At 37.9% G+C, this 22084-nt stretch overlaps 1 protein-coding gene and 1 non-coding gene across 6 annotated transcripts in view; one reads left to right on the top strand and one right to left on the bottom strand.

The window, feature by feature from the left end:
- Nucleotides 1–22084, top strand: part of COMMD10 (COMM domain containing 10) — a 212468-nt gene that overhangs the window by 115740 nt on the left and 74644 nt on the right. The window lies entirely within an intron of this gene.
- On the bottom strand, nucleotides 2821–2891 carry TRNAN-GUU (transfer RNA asparagine (anticodon GUU)). The gene has a single exon. It is a non-coding gene; the product is annotated as a tRNA-Asn (tRNA).

Below are 22084 nucleotides of genomic sequence, written 5' to 3'. Positions count from 1 at the left end.
CACCCTGTGCCTTCCCATGTAAGAAAGAACCTCAGTTGAAAGTTAGCTGGCTTTCCTCTGAGAAACTGTATGTTAACTAAATAAATCCCCTTTTATTGAAAGCCGGTCCATCTCTGGTGTGTTGCATTCCAGCAGCTAGCAAACTAGAACAGATTTGGTACCAGGAGTGGGGTGCTGCTGCAGGTTGCAAACACCAGACATGTTGGACCAATTTTTTTTTAATGGATAAGGGGAAGATTTTGGAGGAACTGTGAAGAGATTGATAGAGGAGTCCTGGAGTGCTTGAACAGACTGTTGGTGTAAATGGAACTACTGCCAATCTGGACAAAGAGGGACACAAAAGGAACAAATTGGAGTTTGCAGAATGAGAACCCTTGGGAGCTCAGGTCTGAAGCCAAGAAACCTTGGCCAGGAGAGTGGACCCACCCATATACATGGAAAGGGTGAGTTTGCCCTGAGGGCAGAAGATGAGTCTCCCACCTCATTGCAATGGAAGAGTCGTGCTGCATCAGGCCTTGGAAAAGTATATCACTCTCCTTGGGGACTGGGAAGAGGGGTCCCCAAGAACATGGAAGGGTTGAGTGTGTGCCCCGGAAATGGCAGAGAGCCCAGGTGTGGACCCGATGCCTGGAGAGGGTGGAGCTGCGAAAAAAGTGTTCTCCTCAGTGTCCCTGAGATTGATTCAGGAAGAGACAGACCACTGCATAGGCCCTTGGAAAGGGTGGGACTGCCACTTTCTAAAGCTGAAGGATAAATGACTTTTGGACTTTGAAATCCAGTGATGTTTGCCCTGCAGGTTTTCAGAACTGTTTGGGTCTTGTGACTCCTGTGTTCCTTCCAATTTCTCCCTATGGAAATGAAAACCTGTATCCTGTGAATGTCCTCCTTTGCATATTGTCACCAGATAACTTGTTTTGAGATTCATAGGTCCATAGCCAGAAGAGAATTTTTGTCACTTAACTATCGTTTAAGCTGATGTGTATAGTTTCCAAATGACAAGGGGTGGACATGTGGTAGTTAGATTCAGGTGTCAGCTTGGCCAGGTGAAGGTGCCTGGTTCTGTTGCTGTGGACATGAGCCAATGGCATGTGAACCTCATCTGTTGCTGATTACATCTGCAGTTGGCTAAGAGGCATGCCTGCTGCAGTGAATGATGTTTGATTTAATTGGCTTGTGCTTAAATGAGAGAGTTCAACATAGCACAGCTCAAGCAGCTCAGCATACCTCATCTCAGCACTCACCCCAGGAAAGTTGTTAGAACCCAGAGATCTGGAAAGAAGGCCAGCAGGTGTGTTGCATTCCAGCAGCTAGCAAACTAGAACAAGGGGTTAGAACTGCTTTGTTCAACAATTAATTTTCTGTATCCATTAGCTTATGAAACTCTTATATTCCAAATAACATTTAGTTAACTCATTGATTTATCTAGTTAAATGGAAATAAACTTTAGAACAGAGTCTACTTGTAGTCATAAGTCATAGTGTTTCATGATGGAATTTATTGTTCTATTCAGGAACATGAGACTGGAAAAAGTTATAGTCTTATAAGAAATTATCTCAGTTCTTCATTTATACCTTTTATTCACAAAAGAAATTAGAATTCAAAAGAAAACAATATTTAAATTTTTAACAGTATAGTTGTTTTAGTTGATTGTTATCAAGTTGCTCATGACTGGACTATAAAATATTTAATAGTATTTTGTGTTATTTTAGTTTTACTTGCCTGTGTTCCTTATTTTTTGACACTGACATCTTTCACTGCATCTTTTGTCATCTACTTGTAAGTTATACATTACAAGTCTTTACTGGAATCATGTTTTTCTGTAGTAAATGATATTTTTCTTAAAAAGGAAAAAGTGGATAAAAGGATAACATGTGCGTAAATGAAGTCGTGGAACAAGTTTAGAAACATAAGTAGATTTCTCTTTATTCTTGAGGAGTGTAAAATAAGTTAAATACCAGAGAAAAGGATTTTCATTACAAAGTAATACGTGAAGCAAGAAATAATGAGGGAAAGCTTATCTGTATATTATCTAAATGTCATTTATTTAATAAGTACTTTTTGAGCTCCAAAACATGTACCAGACACCCTCCTAGGCTCTGGGAATATATTTATGAACATACTGGCAAATCAAACATTGAACTTATAATTAGAAATTTTAGGAGTTCTAAGAAGGGAAACTTCATAGTGCTTTGAAAGCACAGTGCAGGGAAACTTAACCTAGTCTGGGAAACCTCAGGAAAGATCTTTGTGACAGACTACAAGCCTAGACTGTCAGGCTGAGTCACAGCTAGAGAGAGAGAGAGAAACATTTGGAAAAGTGTGCTGTAGGCAGAGGGAACAATATGTTTAAAAACCCTGAAGAGAGTATAATATATTATTGTAAGGAACTGTGAAAGAAGTTTATGATAACTTGAATGAAGAAAATAAGATAAGGTGAAGCCAGATTGAAGTGATTCAAAAGCCAACGCTTGAAGTCATTTGATTAAAATAAAGTGCTCCATATGGCCTTAAGAATTAAGGTGTTCTAATTGATACTCCTTGCCTGATTGCTTAAAAGTAATTTTATGTTTTCAATGGCTGAATTCATTTTACATATTTTTAAAATGAAAAACATGTTTTAGGGGCACTATTATAAGACCATGGAAATGATTTTACTGTTAGTTTATTCCTTTATTTGTGTGTGTGTGTGTGTGTGTGTGTGCGCGCGTGCTGTATGGAAGGGTCACATTTCAATATTTTTCCATGTGAATATTCCATTATTGCAGTACCATTTGTTGAATTATTGATTGCTTATTTTTTGTTTGTTTGTTTTTTGGGAAGTGCAAGGACCGGGAATTGAACCTGGGTCTCCCGCATAACAGGCGAGGATTCTACCACTGAACTACCCATGCACCCCTAGTTTATTCCTTTTTTATATATATTTTAAGAACAAATATATATAAAAACAGGACTGTTCACTTAACTTAATTATGATCTTTTCTATCCCGCTACCTAACCAAGTTCCTCAGGAATCTGAGTTTGGAATTACAATTCTTAACCTCTTTTTATAAATTGAGCCAATGTACTTTTTGTTGAATGGTAATCTATAAATCTTGCTGCTCAAATAAGCCATTAATCTATAATAGGACTTAGGTAAGGATGCTCCTTTATGTTGTTCATTAGAATTAGCAAACTACGTCTAGGTAGGATCCACCTCTGTTTTCACTCATTATTGTATCTCCATTGCCCAGCCAGGGCCTTGTATATCATCGAGGCTCTGTAAATATTTGTGGAATGAATTAATACTAAATTATATTCTTATTTTAATTTCTGTTGAGTATTTGATACCGTGGTTCTGTGATCAAATATGGGCCTACCTTGGGTGAATGAAGTATTTAGTATTATTTAATTATTATTTAAATAATCATTGATTTTGAATTTAAGGGTGAATAAGAATATTATTTTAGGATTTATGTAATGTCAATTAATAAACCATGTAAATATTTTGTTTTTGAGGCTCTTTGGCAATCAGTGGACATTTGATATTGACATATTATGGAATAAAGGAATAAGAATTGGATTGTTCATGAAGTTGTATACTTTGTATTGGGATCAGACAAGGTAGGCACGTACTGAAAAAAACCCATACATTTTTATTTGTAGGGAGATTATAAACTTTACTAGTTTATATCAAACTTTTAAAAATAACTTTATTATTTTTAATAATAAAAGGTAACATTTACCCATTGTAAGTGTACAATTCAGTGATTTTTCATAAATTCATAGAGTAGTGCAGTCATCACCACAATTCAGTTTTAGAATATTTATATCACCCCACAATGTTCCATCAGAGACACTGGCACTCAGTCCTTGCACCTACTCATCAACCTTGGCAACTGTTGATTTGCTTTCTGTCTGTATCAATTTACCTTTTCAGAAATTTCATATGAATGGAATCATATAATAAATGGTCTTTTGGGTCTGGGCACTTTCACTTAACATAATGTTTTTAAGGCTCATTCATGTTGTTGAATGTATCAGTGGTTGGTTCCTTTTTATGGCTAAATAGTGTCCATTGTATGAATGTGCCCATTTGGTTTATCCATTTACTGGTGGGCGGACATTTAGATTGTTTCCAATTTGGGCCTGTTATGCTTCTGTGCACTAATGTAATGTGCAAGTTTTTGTGTGAACACATTTTAATTTCTTTTATGCTAACACCTAGGAATAGAAGTGCTTAGTCATATGGTAAGTTTATATCTAACTTTTTAAGAAATTGCTTAACTGTTTTCAATTCCCACCAGCAATGTATTAGGCTTCCGCAGTTTTTCCATATCCTCTGCAACACTTGATACTGTCAGTCTTTTTTTAAATAACCATTCTAGTAGATATGTAGTGGTATCTCACTGTATTTTTTTATTTCCATTTCCCTAATAACCAATGATGTGTTGGAGTTCTTTTCATGTGCTTATCAGCTATTCTTATATCTTCTGTGTGAAATGTCTGTTTAGATCTTTTGTACATATTTTATGGGATTGTTTATCTTCTTATTAATTAGTTGGTAGAATTCTTTATATATTCTGGATATCAGTACTTTGATAAAGGTTTTGCAAGTGTTTTCTCCTTGTTAGAGGCTTGTCATTTTCTTTATGGTGCCTTTTGAAGACAAAAGTTTTTAATTTTGGTGAAGTCTATCTAATTTATCAGATTTTCTTTTACAGATTATGCTTTTGGTGTCATATTTAAGAAGTCTTTGCCTAACCCAAAATTGCAAAGATTTTCTGATGTTTTTTCTTCTAGAAGATTTACAGTTTAAGTACATGATCCTTTTTTAACTTTTGATTTTGAAATATGTTCAAACTTACAGGACAGTTACAAAAATAATACAAACCCCATACAGAGAACTCCAACAAAGGCTTACTTGCCCCCAGATACCCAGATCCACCAATTTAAACTTTTTGCCACATTTGCCACATCATTTTATCCATCCTTTATGCATGTATGTATCTACCTATCCATTTTCTGAGCACTTGAGTGTAGATGGTGTATATCATCCTTCTTGAACACTTAATACTGAAATGTACATTTCCTAAGAACAAGGATATCCACTTGTGTCACCACCTTCACTGCAGTATGAGCAATTTAATCTTGATATGAAGCTTTTATAGTCTATATTCCAATTTTTTTCATATGTCCCAATAATGTCCTTTCAGCATTTTCTCCTCCCTTGCTAGATCTGCCAGAATCACATATCACATTTAATTGTCGTTGTCTCTTTTGTTGCTCTTTCTTCTTTTTTATTCTTCTACTTGTGGGACCATATGTAAGATATAAGCTTTCCCATCACAGCTCCCAAGCATACTACTCAATGGGATTAATGACATTCACAATATTGCAGTAGCCTCACTGCCCTTGTATTAGTTAGGGTTATCTAGAGAAACAGAATCAACAGGGAATACTCGCAAATATAAAATTTATAAAAGTGTCTCATGTGACTGTGGGAACACAGACTCCAAAATCTGCACAGCAGGCTGTGAAGCTGACGTTCCAATAGAGGGCCCGGATGAACTCCACAGGAGAGACTCGCCAGCCGAAGCAGGAAGAGAGCCTGTCTCTTCTGAATCCTCCTTAAAAGGCTTCCAGTGATTATATTAAGCATCACTCATTGCAAAAGGCATTCCCCTTGGCTGATTACAAATGGAATCAGCTGTGGATGCAGCTAACATGATCATGATTTAATTCTATGAAATGTCCTCATCACAACAGACAGACCATCACTTGCCCAACCAGACAAACAGGTACCACCACTTGGCCAAGTTGACACGTGAACCTGACCATGACAGTCCACCCCCTGTCAGCTTGGCAGCTATACATATCACCTTAAACCATACCTAATTTCTAAATAAAAAACAATAAAACACACCTTTTTTTCTTTCACCTAACAATACTCAACTATCCTGCATATAACTGGAAACACATGAAATCTCTCCAGAATAGGGTACAAGTCCTTGGATTATATTCATTTTTAAAACTGGTATCTTACAACTTAAAAAGTATAACAGGAACAAAACAGCATTACAGTCCTTGTTTCTGTAACTGATCACATGGTTGTAGTTCATATTTATCACTGCCTTCTTCCACTACCCATTCCATGTTCCCTTTATCCTCAACAAGTACTTCAGCTGTCCATGGTTCTTTGCCTGGTGGAGTGACCCAAACCTTCATTCCTGAAGTTTCACACCCATTGGTAGTCCTGCCTGGATTGGGTTGTTACAGTTTTCCATTGATTTTAATCACAGGGCATGGTAGTACTTAAAGACGCCCTAGGGGATCTCCTGTATTCCAAGAAAACTCTTCTTTACCTCCATTGTGTAGTTGCAGTCCTATTTCCCCCTGATAGTCAGGGTCAATCACCCCAGACAATAATGTAATCCCCTTCTTGGATTGTTGATCCAGGGGCATGAGTAGCCCAAAGTGACCAGGTGGCAGTCTTAGATTCCAATTCAATGGAACCATTGTTGTTTCTCCTGGTGGAAGCACTCCCCCTTTTGGAACTAAAACCTGTAGACCAGCAGAGCTCAGGGTTGCAGGGACAAGAAGCAAAAATTTTCCTAGTGGATCACTAGGGGTAATAGTGAGTGGTACCATTCCCATTTCTACCCATTGGTTCCTGGACCCATGGATCCTGGCTATGGGAGAAACAGCACCATACAGTGGATGCTGATTCAGAGTATATACAGCTTCCTGGAAAACATTACCCCAGCCCTTCAAGGTATTGCCACCTAGTTGGCACCGTAATTGAGTTTTCAAAAGGCCATTCCACCATTCTGTCAGTCCAGCTGCTTTTGAATAATGGGGAACATGGTAAGACCAGAGAATTCCATGAGCATGTGCCCATTCCCTTGGGTACACCCTTCATTTGCTGTGAAGTGTGTTCCTTGATCAGAAGTAATGCTATGTGGAATACCATGACAATGGATAAGGCATTCTGTAAGTCCACGCATGGTAGTTTTGGCAGAAGCATGTCGTGCAGGGAAAGCAAACCCATATCCAGAGCATGTGTCTATTCCAGTTAGAAAAAATCACTGCCCCTTCCATGAAGGGAGTGGTCCAATGTAATCAACCTGCTACTATGTAGCTGGCTAGTCACCTCAAGGAATGGTGCCATATCGGGGGCTGAGTGTAGGTCTCTGCTGCTGGTATTTTGGGCACTCAGCAGTGGCTGTAGCCAACTCAGCCTTGTGAGTGGAAGTCCATGTTTCTGAGCCCATGCATAATCTCCATCCCTACCACCATGACCACTTTGTTTATGAGTCCATTGGGCAAGGACAGGAGTTGCTGGAGAAAGAGGCTGACTGGTATCTGCAGAACGGGTCATCTTATCCACTTAGTTATTAAAACCTTCCTCTGCTGAAGTCACCCTCTGGTATGCATTCACATGGGACACAAATATGTTCATGTTTTTAGCCCACTCAGAAAGGTCTATCCACATACCTCTTCCCCAGACCTCTTTGTCGCCAATTTTCCAATTATGGTCTTTCCAAGTCCCTGACCATCCAGCCAAACCATTAGCAACAGCCCATGAGTCAGTATACAAATGCACCTCTGGCCAGTTCTCCTTCTAAGCAAAATGAACAGCCAGGTGTATTGCTCAAATTTCTGCCCACTGGGAGGATTTCTCCTCACCACTGTCCTTCAAGGACACCCCAGAAAGGGATTGTAGTCCTGCCGATGTCCACGTTTGGGTGGTACCTGCATATCGTGCTGAACCATCTGTAAACCAGGCCCGAGTTTTCTCTTCCTCAGTCAATTCACTGTAAGGAACTCCCCAAGAGGCCATAGTTCTGGTCTGGGAAAGAGAAAGTAATGTGGCAGGAGTGGAGACCATGGGTATTTGGGCCACTTCTTCATGTAACTTCATGACCTGCTCTGGCTTTATCTTGTATATACCATTTCCATTTTACAATAGAGTGCTGCTGTGCACACCCAACTTTATGGCTTGGTGGGTCAGACAACACCCAGCTCATGATAGGCAACTCAGGTCTCATGGTAACTTGGTGGCCCGTGGTTAAGCGTTCAGTCTCTACTAAGGCCCAGTAACAGGACAAAAGCTGTTTCTCAAAAGGAGAGTAGTTATCTGTAGCAGATGGTAAGTCTTTGCTCCAAAATCCTAAGGGTCTGCATTGTGATTCTCCTATACGGGCCTGTCAGACGCTCCAAACAGCATCTCTATTTGCCACTGACACTTCCAGCACCATTGGATCTGCTGGATCATACAACCCAAGTGGCAGAGCAGCTTGTACAGCAGCCTGGATCTGTCGCAGAGCCTCCTCTTGTTCAGGTCCCCACTCAAAATTAGCAGCTTTTCTGGTCACTTGATAAATGGGCCAGAGTAGCACATCCAAATGAGAAATATGTTGTTGCCAGAATCCAAAGAGACCAACTAGGCATTGTGCCTCATTTTTGGTCGTAGGAGGGGCCAGATACAGCAACTTATCCTTCACCTTAGAAGGGATATCTCAACATGCCCCACACCACTGGACACCTAGAAATTTCACTGAGGTGGAAGGCCCCTGTATTTTTGTTGGATTTATCTCCCATCCTCTGACACACAAACGCCTTACCAATAAGTCTAGAGTAGTTGCTACTTCTTGCTCACTAGGTGCAATGAACATAATATCATCAATATAATGGACCAGTGTGATGTCTTGTGGGAGGGAGAATCTATCAAGGTCCCTGTGGACAAGATTATGACATAGGGCTGGAGAGTTGATATACCCCTGAGGTCAGTGAAAGTATGTTGCTGACCTTGCCAGCTGAAAGCAAACTGTTTCTGGTGGTCCCTACTAACATCTATTGAGAAAAAAGCATTTGCCAGATCAATAACTGCATACCAGGTACCAGAGGATGTAGTGATTTGCTCAAGCAATGATCCCACATCTGGAACAGCATCTGCAATTGGAGTTACCTCCTGGTTGAGCTTACAATAATCCACTGTCATCCTTTAGGACCCATCTCTTTTCTACACAGGCCAAATAGGAGAGTTGAATGGGGATGTGGTGGAAATCCCCAACTCTCCTATTTAGCTTGGAGGAAAATTAACAGTATAAATTTGTGGCAGTGTAACAGAGGTCTCCTCCAAAGGGACCTGGCCTCCCCTTCATTCAGGTGACTCTGGGTCTGTAAACTGTCTCAAGGACTGCATCCTTCAAGTCCTTAGGTGTGGCAATAATCTCTGCAATCCCTCCAGGTATCTGGTATTGCTTCTGATTTACTATTTTGCTAAGTGGGAGTAGTTCTAGTGGCTTCCACTTGGCCTTTCCCACCATTATAGCCCTCACTGCACGAATTAAGAGAGCCAGTGTGTGGATTCTGCCAGTTGCTCAGTATGTCTATTCCAGTTATACATTCTGGAACTGGGGTAATACCTATAGAATGGGTCTGGGGGCCCACTAGACCCACTGTGAGATGGACCTGAGCTAAAACTCCATTGATTACCTGGCCTCCATAAGCCCCAACTCTGACTGGTGGACTGGAGTGACATTTTGGGTCCCCTGGAATTAATGTCACTTCTGAACCAGTGTCTAATAATCCCTGAAATATCTGATTATTTCCTTTTCCCCAATGCACAGTTACCATGATAAAAGGCCGTCAGTCTCCTTGGGGAAGGCTTGGAGAAAGATTAACAGTATAAATTTGTGGCAGTGTAACAGAGTTCTCCTCCAAAGGCACCTGGCCTCCCCTTCATTCAAGGGGCTCTGGGTCTGTAAACTGTCTCAAGTCTGGAAATTGATTAAGAAAGGGGCCATGACTCTGTGTTTTTGTAAATCATGTTAGACTTCTGTTCACTTGACCTAGAACTCTTTTGTTTATACAGCTCTGACAAGAATTTAGTTGACTGCCCTCCTATTGTGTGTCTAGGTACCCCATGATTTACTAGCCAGTGCCACAAATCTCTGTGAGTCATATAATTCTGACTCCTGCTTTGAGTTTGCTATCTATTATAATTGCCACGTCTACCCTGTCTTTGGCAGTTAAGTACTGTCACCTGGCTTCTGCCACCTAGGGATCTGGTCATCCCCATTGTGTTTAAGGATTCTAGCTCAGTTACAGCAGTTTCCACAGTAGTATCTGACCCACAGAGAAGTGCAACTACAGAGCTCTTCGGGGATGATGGCGCTGGTCTCACATCATCATTTATTTCTCACTGTTCTGGTAAAAGGTGCATCCTCTGGACATTCCTGGGGTGTAAGAGCAGGTTTTGCATGATAAATCCACTCTAACATTCCGATCTCTCTAAGCCTCTGGATCCCCTCATCTACATTATACCAGGGCAGTTCTGGCATTTCAACCTCAGGTAATGTCGGCCACCTTTTGATCCATGTTTCAACCAACCATCCAAACAAACTGTTAATACCTTTTCTAACCCCTGGAGCTATAACATTGAATGCAGAATCTCTGCTTAGTGGGCCCATATCAATAAATTCAGCCTGATCCATCCTTATAATCCTCTCAGCATTATCCCACACCTTTAAAATCCATTGCCACACAAATCCCCCTGATTTCTGTCTATATAAATTGGAAAACTCAGACAGTTCTTTTGGAGTATAACATACCTCCTCATGTGTGATACTTTGTACCTCACCTTTAGGGTTCTGTTGGGACTTTAGTCTAGTTATAGGTCTGGAAGAAACGAGGGGTGGTGGGGGTGGGTCATGAAAAGAATTATAAATATCTTCCAAGCCATTTGCTTCAGGGCATTCATTTGCAGTTTCATCTGGTGAAACAGGATTAATCACTCTAGGGCTAATCCCTTCAGGAAGAGGTTGGGTGGCCAACTCCTCAAGGCTGGAGGTGGGGCAGCTATGTCCTCAGGGCAGACTATTACAGGATTATCTAGAGAAGACTCAGCATGACCTAGGGTTTCAACCTCACCCCCAACATCATTATCAATCCATATGTCACCATCCCATTTTTCAGGGTCCCACTCCTTTCCAATCAATGTGCTCACTTTAATGGCAGATACCAGGCAATATTGAGGTTTCAGTTTCTGTTGTAAATTTGCTACTCTAACAATAAGATTCTGAGTCTGATTTTCAGAGATCTCAAGTCTATGGCTACAGGAAGTAAGATTTTCCTTCAGGATACTCATAGAAACTTCTATATCTGTCAGAAGGTGCTTAAGCTTCTCGTTTGAAGCCTTAAGCCCATCCCTTTCACTCCTTAATGTATCCAGTGTGTATAACAAAAACCAGCCAACATCTCTATACCTCCTTATTTCCACAAAACTCTGTAAAAGTGTCAAAAGCATTATCCCCCAGAGCCTGGCTTCGTACAAGTGAAGCATTAGGAGAATCGAATAGTGATATTTTGACTATCTCTTTTGCCAGCTCACTTCATGGATTGGCAGTGTCATTCTGATTATGGGAATCAGAGTCCTTAGTGCCTTTGAATCCAGTCAAAGTTAAAAACCATTCATAAAAACCCATTTTTAATATTCTGTTTCTTAAGGACCACTCCTGGTAACAAGTTGTATTAGGGTTCTCTAGAGAAACACAATCAACAGGGAACATTCCAAATATAAAATGTATAAAATTGTCTCACATGACCGTGGGAACACAGAGTCCAAAATCTGCAGGGCTGGCTGTGAAGCTGACGATTCCGATGGAGGGTCTGGATAAACTCCACAGGAGAGGCTCACCAGCCGAAGCAGGAAGAGAGCCTGTCTCTTCTGAATCCTCCTTAAAAGGCTACCAGTGATTAGATTGAGCATCACTCATTGCAGAAAACACTGCTCTTAGCTGATTACAAATGGAATCAGCTATGGGTGCAGTTGACGTGATCATGATTTAATTCTATGAAATGTCCTCATTACAATAGACCAGCCAGCACTTGCCCAACCAGACAAACAGGTACCACTACTTGGCCAAGTTGACACATGAACCTGACGATGACTACCCTACATTGCTAAAACATTCCCATTTCCCTAAACAGAAATCCTATATCCATTATGCTTTGACTCTTCCTTCCCTCAGACCCCCCACTGCTGGCAACCAGTACTTTAATCTCTGCATCTATGAAGTTGCATATTCTCAGATATTTTATTTGTAAAAAAAATCAAAGGCTTATGTTTAGCGTCCTAAAGGGCTTACATTTAACATCCTAAATGCCTAACAATCTTGTTTACTTTGATACCAACTTAACTTCAATAGTATACACAAACCATTTTCCTGTACTCCTCCATCCCCTCACTTTTTCTGTAGTGCCTATAAAAAATGATGTGTTTATAGATTATGAAATCACAACCACTGATTTATCATTATATTTTATGCATTTGCCTTTTAGATTCTGGAAGAAGTAAAAAGTAGAGTTACAAATCAAAAAGTACAATAATACTGCATTTGTATTTACTCATGTCATTACTTTCACCAGAGATCTTTATTTCTTCATGTGTCTTCCATCTATGGTCTACTGCTTTTGCTTTCAACCTGCAAAATTCTCTTTAGTGTCTTTTGTAGAGTCAGTCTAATAGTGAACTCCCTCAGCTTTTATCAGGGATTGTCTTAATCTCTCCCTTATTTATGAATGCCAGTTTTGTTAGATAGAGAAATCTTTTTTTTTGAGGGTTTCTCTGGCATGGTTCCAGATTTGATCCTTCTTGTGGATAGTTGCTAATGTTTAATCTTCTGTTTTACCCAGGCTATTACTTCCTATTTGTATGTTTTGTTTGTTGAAACCTCAATGTTATGATATTTTCACATGCTATTGCTGAAATTTAGACTCTCTAGCATCTTTTTTTTGGGCTTGTATCCACCTAGTTGTTATGACCAAGTTTTTCTTGAATGCCAGAAACTAGCATAAGAAAAGAAGGGGAAAAAAACCCAACACCCTTCTCAGTTTTTGCAGACTGGTCTGTGCAAGTGCTCTCTTTCAGGGATTATCCATGTACTGGGTTGTATGACAACAGCTCCAGGTCAGAGCATAGGGCCCTTTCTGTTGCTTTCGGTGCGTGTGCCTACTCTTGCTAGGGCATGTGTATGTGGCTCTAGGAATTCCCTTGTTTACATGGTTACAAAAGTCCCCTCGTCCCTCTGAAAGTTTCCTCACAGTCCCAGACACTATGCTTTGACTCTTCATTCCCTCAGACCCCCCACTGTATGTCCTACAGCCAACAATCCTTTGCCCCAGGCTGTGTCACTTGACTACTTGCCCCCACTGTGTTCTGTAGGAGCACTCTCTGAACTACATTCTACACACAGGGCAGGTCTCTTAGGTCAATGCCAGACAGATTGAGCCAAACATATATGCTCCCGGGTTGTGCACCAGGGCCACTCTGTTCCAGGAATCAACACTGGGAGTGCAGGCTGTCTCTTCCAAGCCAGTAGGAGTCAGGGAGGGTGGGTAGCCAGGGTGCCAGGAGATCCTGTTGCATTTTTTTTAACTTTAAAAATAAATATATTAATTGACTTATTTTTAGAGAAGTTATAGATTTATAGAAAATCATGCAGAAAATGCAGAGTTCTCATATACCTGCCCCCATTTTTAGCATTTTGTGTTAGTGTAGTACCTTTGCTACAAATTATGAGAGAATATTTTAATAAATGTACTGTTAACTATAGTCTGTAGTTTACATGAAAGTTTCACAGTTTGTGTTGTACAGCCCTATGTTGTTTGTTTTTTTATTTTAATTTTTATTCTAGCAATATATATACCCCCTAAAATTTCCATCTTTTAACCACATTCAGATATATAATTCAGTGGTGTTAATTATAATATTTGGTTACCCTCACCACTACACATTACCAAAACTTTTCCGTCACCCCAAACAGAAACTCTGCACCAATTAAGAACTCCCCATTGCCTATTCCTGTCCTTGGCCCTTGGTAACCTGTGTTCTAGTTTCTGACTTTTGTGATACTTTTGTCTGGTTTTGGAATCAACATAATAATAGCCTCACTGAATGAGTTGGGAGGTGTCCCCTCCTCTATATTATGATGCAGTTTGTATAGGATTGGTATTTTTTTCTTTAAATATTTGGTAGATTTCATCAGTGAAACTATCTATGTTTGGGCTTTTCTCTGTGAAAATATTTTACATTACTAATTCAATTTTTACTTGAAGATTTATTTAGATTTTCTATTTCATCAGTTTTGATTATTTGTGTCTTCCTAGAAATTTGTCCATTTTATCGAGATTCCCTAATTTGTTGGTAAAAAGTTGTTCATAATAATCTTTATAATCCTTTTAATTTCTATAGAATCATCAGTGATGTATTTATCCTCTCTCATTTCTGATCTTGGTAATTAGTGCCTTTTATTTTCTTGGTCAGTGTAGCTAAAGCTTTATCTATTTTGTGATTTGTTGGAGAACCACTTTTTGTTTCATTGATTTTCTTCTATTGTTTTTCTGTCTTCTATTTCTTTAATTTCTCAATCTGATCTTTATTATTTCCTTCCTTTTACTTGTTTGGCTTAATTTGCTATTTTTCTGTTTTATTAGGGTAGAAGCTTGAATTATTGGTTTCAGACCTTAGTCATATATTTTTCAGCATTTTATATTAATTTCTCTATTGACATACTAGGTAATTTCTCCTTGCATCATTTTTAATGGTTGCTTAAAGGATTATAATATACATTTTAATCTTACCCCTATCTATTTAGGATAATTTTGTATTCATGCAAAATATGGGAATCTTTCAACTGTGTACTTTAATTTTATACCCTTCCTTTATGCTGTTAATACTTTCATACATTTAATTGAAACAGTAATACATTGTTACAACTTTTGCTTTAAATAGTCATATTTTTTAATTAAGAGAAAAAAGGAAAACTTATAAAAATAAAACCTTTTGAATGTATCCAAATATTTACTTCCTTCCTGTAGATCTCAGTTGCCATCTAGTGTCATTTCTCTTCAGACTGAAGAATTTCTGTTAGCATTTCTTATAGTTCAGATTTGATAGCAACGCATTCTCTCACTTTTATTTATCTGAATATGTCTTTATTTTGGTTTTATTATGGGATTGCTGCCCTAGAAGTAAAATTCTTGGTCTATATTCTAGTTTACTGGCTGTCAGAATTGCAATATACCAGAAATAGAACGGCTTTTAAAAAGGGGAATTTATTAAGCTGTAAGTTTACAGTTCTAAGGCCAAGAAAATGTCCCAATTAAAGCAAGTCTATAAGAATGTCCAAATTAAAGCACCAACAAGGGGTTGCTTTTGCTGAAGAAAAGCCGATGAAGTTTAGGGTTTCTCTCTCAACTGGAAAGGCACATGGCGAACATGGCCATGTCTGCTGACTTTCTCTCCAGGCTTCTTGTTTCAAGAAGGTCCCCAGGGATGTATTCCTTCTTCATTTCCAAAGGTCTCTGGTGGCATGGGCTCTCTGCATCGTGGTTCTCTTGTCATTCTGAAGCTTTCTCCAAAATGCTTCCTCTTTTAAAGTATTCTAGTAAACTAATCAAGACCCACCTGGAATGGGTGGAGTCACATCTCCCTCTAATCTAAGGTTAATACCCACAATTGGGTGAGTCATATCTCCGTGGAGATAACCTAATCAAGTTTGCAACATGCACTAATGAACAGGGATTAAAAGAAATGGCTGCTCCCATAAGATTGGATCAGGTTTAAAACATGGCCTTTCTAGGGTACATAAATGCTTTCAAACCACCACAGTCTCTGTACCTTGAATATATTGTTCCAATTCCTTTGGATCATGTAGCTTCTGATGAGAATTCACCCTTCAGTTTTGTAATTTTTCTCCTATATGGAATGTGTTATTTTTTTTTCTGGCACTTTCAAGATTTGTTCTTTATCTTTGGCTTTCAGTATTTTAGCTACCTTATTTCTAAAGTCTATTTTCCTGATGTTTAACCTAGTTGCGTATCAGTGAACTTCTTGGACCTTAACTTAATGTTTTCCATCAAATTTGGGAAATTTTTAACCATTATGTATATCAATATATTTTCTTCTCATTTTCACCTGACCTTCTGAGAGTCTAACTACATGTATGTTTGGATACTTCTTATTGTTTCACTGAGCTCTGATGTTCTTTTGATCATTTTACTTCATTCTTTTCTCTCTGATTTTTGGATTGGGTAATTTCTGACAGTCTATATTCAAGTTTACTGATTCTTCCCCTGCCATCTCTAATCTGCTGTTTATACCTTCTTGTGTATTATTTCAATTATTATTCCTTTCAGCTCTAGAATTTCAGTTTTTTCTAGTTTCCATTTTACTGTTGAGATTCTATGTTCACTCACTGATAGCATGTTTCCTGCAATTCTTTGTACATATTTATAATAGCCGCTTTGAATTCTTTTTGTCTGCCATATTAAGCATCTGATCCCACTTAGAATCATTTCTGTTGACCACTTTTTTTCTTTAGAGTAAGTAGCACTTTCTAGTTTTTTGCATGTCTAGAATTTTTTTCATTGAAAACTGGACACTGTAGATTATATGTTGAGGTAACTCTGGGTTCTGTCGTATTCCTTTGGTTTTTTGGTTTAATAGGAAATTAACTTGCTTGGATTCAAACTACAAACTTTTTCTTCCCTGCTTCTAGCTACCCACTACTGCTTTATTTGCTTGAAGACCTATAGAACTGCCTTGGCAGTTGGCTCAAGGATTTGGGCAAAGATAGGGATCCCCTTTCTTCTTTTTTTTTTTATTCTGTGGCTCTGCTTCTAATTGACAGATGCTGCACTGGCTTTGAGCTCTTATACTCCCACACTTTAAGTCTGTCCAGATTCACCTTTCTCCCCCTCAAGCTACACATGATTCATAAATGCACTTAGTAAAAGCATTACGAATTTACAAATCTACTCTCTTCCTCTTCCTGCTTCTTCAGGATTCCTGAGTTTCCTTGGTCATGCATAATTTAGCTGTTAGTGAGGGATTTGTGTAGCTTGTGCTCTGAATTTGGGTCTCATGCCTTCTTGGCACACTGTCAAGATTTCCCCTTAAGTGTTCAGCTGTTTTTCCAAACCGGTACTCAACTTTCCGTCAGTGTTAGGCAGTAATGCTGTATGTTTTTTTCTTCCTCCATTTTCTGCAGCTTTAGCTCTGAAGCTTTGTCAGTAGTACCCTTGGACCAGTAAGTGGCAAATGCTTATTTCTTACACCTTCCACTTTCATTTTTCCAGAATTTAATTTGCTTAAGGCTGTGTCTGTTTTTTAATTTTTCCAGGGTCTTTAAGTTGTTTTTCTGTTTTGTCTTTTTTTAATCTAGTATTTTATCATTGTTATTGCTGGAATTTCATGTGACTATTTCAGTACTCCACCATTACCAGAAGTTGAACTTCTTTACCCTATTGGTTTTAAATACTACATTTAAAATAAAACAAAACACCAAGAAACAGACCTCTAAATAGTCAATAAAATTTAAGTGAAGTTTTTTTATATTAACATACCTCACCATTCCAAATTTATGTTTACAGTTTATACTACTCTTTATTTAAAGGGACAAATTTATATTTTAGCTATTGGGCTCTGCTTGACTTCTTTTAATTGTGTTTTGTTTTGTTATTTTAAAAGTGCATTTTAAGTCACAATTCATTCTTCAGTGTATCATATTTCTAGGCATTAATTTGGAAAATAATTTGGTTTGGGCTTGACATAATTAATGGGTAGCCTAGAATTAAAAAACAATTGAATTTAGGATATGGACAGATGAGTGAACAAAAAAGATAAAAAATAAATAATAGGGAGAGATAAAGGATAAAAATTGAATAGATTGAAATATTGTGGGTCAGTAAGAGGGAGGGGTAAGGGATATATGCTGTATGAATTCTTTTCTTTTTTCTTTTTATTTCTTTTTCTGGAGTGATGCAAATGTTCTAAAAATGATCACATGTTCTAAAAATGAAGAACTATGTGATGATATTGTAAGTCATTGATTGTATAATATGGTTGGACTTACATGTGTATTTATTTTTCAATAAAAATATTTTTTAATTGAAAATATTTGGATTCCCCTCCCAAATTTTTATGTTACACTGTTGCTAGACCCTATTGTAAGCTAATCCATTTTAATGTTTCCTAGAGTGCCTATCATTGTTCCTAATATGTACTCAGAATTTATTGTAGTGTCATGGTTTAAAACAATAAAACAATATATTATTGTATTTTGTATTTCATGTGAATTAATACCCCTATGTACATGTGGAAGTTGACTTCTATTATAAGACTGGAACTTTTCTACTATTTACACTCTAAATGTAATTTCATAAAATTACTGGGTTTACAGCTAGAAGATAACAAGTGATTAATACTAAACCCACTTATTTTTTTGGTGAAAAAACTGACGTACTAGGGGAAGTAATACTTGCTAAGTATTAATTTGTAGTATCAGAACTAGTTCTTGAACCCAAGTCTGCTAAATTTTGGTTCACTGCTTATTTCGTTACTTCTGATTCTATCCTCTACCTCAAAAAACATTTAATGATTCAGATTCCCCCATTTCACTTTCAAGAAATCATCTCCCCCAATAATTATTGTTTTTCTGACTTTGATTGTCTAGATTTGATTAGCATATTCAACTTTCCCAAAACACCTCATGTCACAGAGTGCTTATAAGAGTAAAATATTTATTTTTAAAATTTACTTAAAATGAAACATCAGTAAGTATGTAGGTGTGGTTTTTAACAACTGAAGATTATTTCAAACATGAATTCTAAATTTAGAGCATGCTTGTGTTATGCCAGTTGTCTAGGATATAGAAAATAAATCTGGAGATGAACAGATAAATAACAAGAATCAGCTCAGATATATCATATCATACCTTATCTAGTATCATAACATAAGATTGGGATATTAATGTGCCCCTGCCTGCCTCCTCCTTCCTTTCCTTCCTTTCTATTCCCTCTCTTCTTTCATTAAATAAGTGAGGTATATTCTAAATCCTAGCTGTTTTTCTAAATGGCCCTTTGAGTATTGTAAGACTTTGATGTTTGTTTTGAATAATTTTTGGTAAAATATTACTTAAAGTTACTCAAGGCAGAAACCTAGGAGTCATTCCTTAATTCCTCACCCTTATATCCCATCCATTTTTTAGTTTTATTGGTTTTCTCTCCAAATATTGTCTTGAATGTATCCACATCTCTTCTAAACTGTCATCATCCTTTATCTTTCCTGTCTCCCACTGGGTCTCCTGTAATCCATCTTTACACAGTTTAAAGTTGGGCTTCTTAAAATGTTATTTGGATCACATCACTCCCTGCTTATAACATTTTTCCCTAACTCTCCATTGTGTTCAATCCAGACTCTTTTCTGTGGTTTATAATGCTTAGTCTGATCAGGCCTGTGTCTCTAGCTCTCTGATCTTCATTGGCCACAAACACGTTGGTGTTCTTGTAGCTCTTCACACACTAGGGTTTTCTGTGGCAGTTTATTTCACATGGTGCCGCATCTGTCTGGAATTCTTCCTCCAGCTCTGCACGTAGCTAACTCGTTTCTCACTTTATTTCTCAGCTCATATGTTATGTACTCAGAGAGGCATACCATGAGCACCACACCTAACCCAGGCCATCGTTAGTTTCCTTTGTGTGGTTTATTACATCTTATTTCCCTATTTTCTTGTATTTTTGTCTGTCTTTTTAAAACTCATGTTTCATAAAAAATAAGAGTCTTGGTCTTCACCCTTGACACCACGCCTACGCATACTGGTCCCAGTATACTAGTAATAGGGGGTTCAGTTTTTCAAATGCTTAGATGAAAGTTACCTTTTTTTTTTAATAAATAGTTCAGCCTACGCCAGAGTCTGGGGGGAGGGGGAAGAACCTTTAAAATGTAATTGATTTTTATCTAGTCTTGCATTTTAAATGTGACCATAAATTTATTTTGCTGCTATTAAATATGGCATTCAGTATGTAACATTAGACTGTAAATGTCTTAAAAATTTAGATGCTTGTGTTCCAGACTACTTATCAGCTAAAATTTCAACTTATTTAAAGTGAAAGATTTATCATTTTTAAATGATTATACATAAACTGGTTTGACCTTTTTATATTTGGTCTTCTCATTTGTGACATTTTGTGTCATGTATGCTTATCACTTATTATTTATTTTGAGCAATTCATGTAGTATATTTCCTTTGGAGTACATACAGAGAAGTTTTATGATCAAGTGGTGAACAATTTTTCCTCCTTTAACTTTTAGAAGCTGAGTTGTGATTGCATGTGACGTGGAATACATTCCATGGGGTATATTCATGTTTTCAGGTTGTGTCTTGGAGTTGTAGGATTTGTACTCTCTTTCATAAATTGTGGAACACTGAGTTTCTGAAGTTTGAGAGGAAACAAAGGATCATCCTGAGAAGACTTAAGGAATCTTCATTTCTTGTCCTAACTCCGATTCACTTAAATTTGAAAAAAAAAAAATCTTATAAAACTATAAAATCTTAGGCAAACTTAAGACATGTTTGTCATGGTTAGGGACAGGTGTCAACTTGGCCAAGTTGTGGTACCTGTTCATCTGATTGGGCAAGCGCTGGCCTGTCTGTTGCAATGAGGACATTTCATAGGATTAGGTCATGATCACGTCAGCTACATCCACAGCTGATTCCATTTGTAATCAGCCAAAGGGGAGTGTCTTCTGCAATTAGTGATGCTAAATCCAATCATGGGAAGCCTTTTAAGGAGGACTCAGAGGAGACAGGTTCCATTCCTGCTTTGGCTGGTGAGCCTCTCCTGTGGAGTTCGTCCAGGCCATCCATTGGAGTCATTGGCTTCGCAGCCTGTGCTGTGGATTTTGGACTCTGCGTTCCTATGGTCACGTGAGACACTTTCATAAATTTTATATTTGCAAGTGTTCCCTGTTGATTCTGTTTCTCTAGAGAACCCTAACTAAACTAAAATTTTAAACACTCTTTTTTCAGACTTTCTCTAGCTTTCCTTTATTTCTTATTAGTATTCACATTATCCCTCTGCTACAGTCTCAAGGTATAGGTAAGGTTATTGCTCAAATGCACACTCTTTATCTGAGCCATTCTTACTCTCTTTTGCATTCCTGACTCACAAGAGTGGTAAGCAGGATCCTTTTCTGTACGGATTTGCCATCCTTGATGTAAATTAGATTTGGTCACTTCAAAAGTATCACTGTCACGAATTCCATGGTGATCCTATTTTCCTTGTTTCAGGTACTGTTGAAGCTTACTCTTACCTGGTTACCTCTTTTAATGGAGTTTCCCATCTCAGTCAAACATGGTGTGGGCTCTTTTGAGCAAACATTGTAATTCTCACCGATCATTTTAATAACTTTCCAGTAAATTGATTCAATTACCCATACTCTTTATTCTTTATCAGTTCATTTTAGGAACTCTTCTGTTTTTCTTCTTCCATCTTTCACAAGATCTTTCAAAGTACCATTTTCTTTACGTCTTTAATCTGTTACAACCTACAAGGAATTTTTGTTCAATTCATACTTTCTGCCACTTTAACATAATATACTGTTTTTGAAATTCCACATTTATCTTTGTCCCGTATGCCCCCCAACTGCCAGTCCATCATTACCTTTGGGGAGTAGGAAACATGGACAGAAATACTAAGCCATCCTCTTGGTAATTTCATTCCTATTATGTTCATTTTCTAAGGTATTGGCTTCAGGATATATTTTTTCCTCGAGTTATTATAGGACTCGATAGGTGATGTTGAGCATTCACAGCTTTTCAATTTCTCAGGTTAGAAAGGAAGGAATTTTTAAAAGTCACTATCCTTGCCTTTCATCATGAAAAAGACAAGTAGAAGGAATTAGTTTCTCTCACCCAGGGACATCAGTGTGTGTACACCAGCGGGAACCAGACATCAAGTCTAGATAAAATCATTTATCACACTGCAGCTATTTTTTCACTATGGTAATTTTAACTGAACTAGGTCATGTTATAAATGTCAGGAAGACAAGAGAAGGAATAAAATGTCATCTGAATTATGCACGTATGCTTACATTTCAATGGAGTTTAAAATCTTTTATAGGAAATGGAATTTGAAAGTTTTCTGTTCATTGTGTTGATAAATGTGAATACAGTTACTCTGTTACCATGACTCTTTCTTAGGTGAGTCTTTGGCTTTATCCCTGCTGTCCTTAAATGAAGAAAGGTCTCAATTTTGC

The sequence above is a fragment of the Tamandua tetradactyla genome, chromosome 21, assembly GCF_023851605.1.
Source record: "Tamandua tetradactyla isolate mTamTet1 chromosome 21, mTamTet1.pri, whole genome shotgun sequence".
NCBI lineage: Eukaryota > Metazoa > Chordata > Mammalia > Pilosa > Myrmecophagidae > Tamandua > Tamandua tetradactyla.
Note: the sequence above shows the minus strand (reverse complement) of the source record. Positions and strands in the feature narration are given on the sequence as shown.